Here is a 415-nt window from a genome sequence, read left to right as displayed (position 1 = left end):
GCTATGAGGTGCTATGGGGCGCTATGGGGCGCTATGAGGCGCTATGAGGTGCTATGGGCGCTATGGGGCGCTATGGGGCACTATGGGATGAGCTATGGAGCTCTATGGAGCTCTATAGGGTGCTATGAGGTGCTATGGGCGCTATGGGGCGCTATGAGATGCTATGAGGTGCTATGAGGTGCTATGGCCGCTATGGGGCGCTATGAGATGCTATGAGGTGCTATGAGGTGCTATGGCCGCTATGGGGCGCTATGAGATGCTATGAGGTGCTATGAGGTGCTATGAGGTGCTATGGCCGCTATGGGGCGCTATGAGATGCTATGAGGTGCTATGAGGTGCTATGGCCGCTATGGGGCGCTATGAGGTGCTATGAGGTGCTATGAGGTGCTATGGCCGCTATGGGGCGCTATGAGAT

The 415-nt window shown here is 56.1% G+C and overlaps 1 protein-coding gene across 1 annotated transcript in view; it reads left to right on the top strand.

Annotated features, from left to right (window-relative positions):
• Positions 1-415, top strand: part of CDCA8 (cell division cycle associated 8) — a 6,325-nt gene that overhangs the window by 1,398 nt on the left and 4,512 nt on the right. The gene's annotated exons all lie outside the window — the stretch shown is intronic.

Source organism: Meleagris gallopavo, chromosome 2 (genome assembly GCF_000146605.3).
Source record: "Meleagris gallopavo isolate NT-WF06-2002-E0010 breed Aviagen turkey brand Nicholas breeding stock chromosome 2, Turkey_5.1, whole genome shotgun sequence".
NCBI lineage: Eukaryota > Metazoa > Chordata > Aves > Galliformes > Phasianidae > Meleagris > Meleagris gallopavo.
The sequence above is the reverse complement of the archived record's forward strand: the minus strand, read 5'-3'. Positions and strand labels throughout refer to the sequence as shown.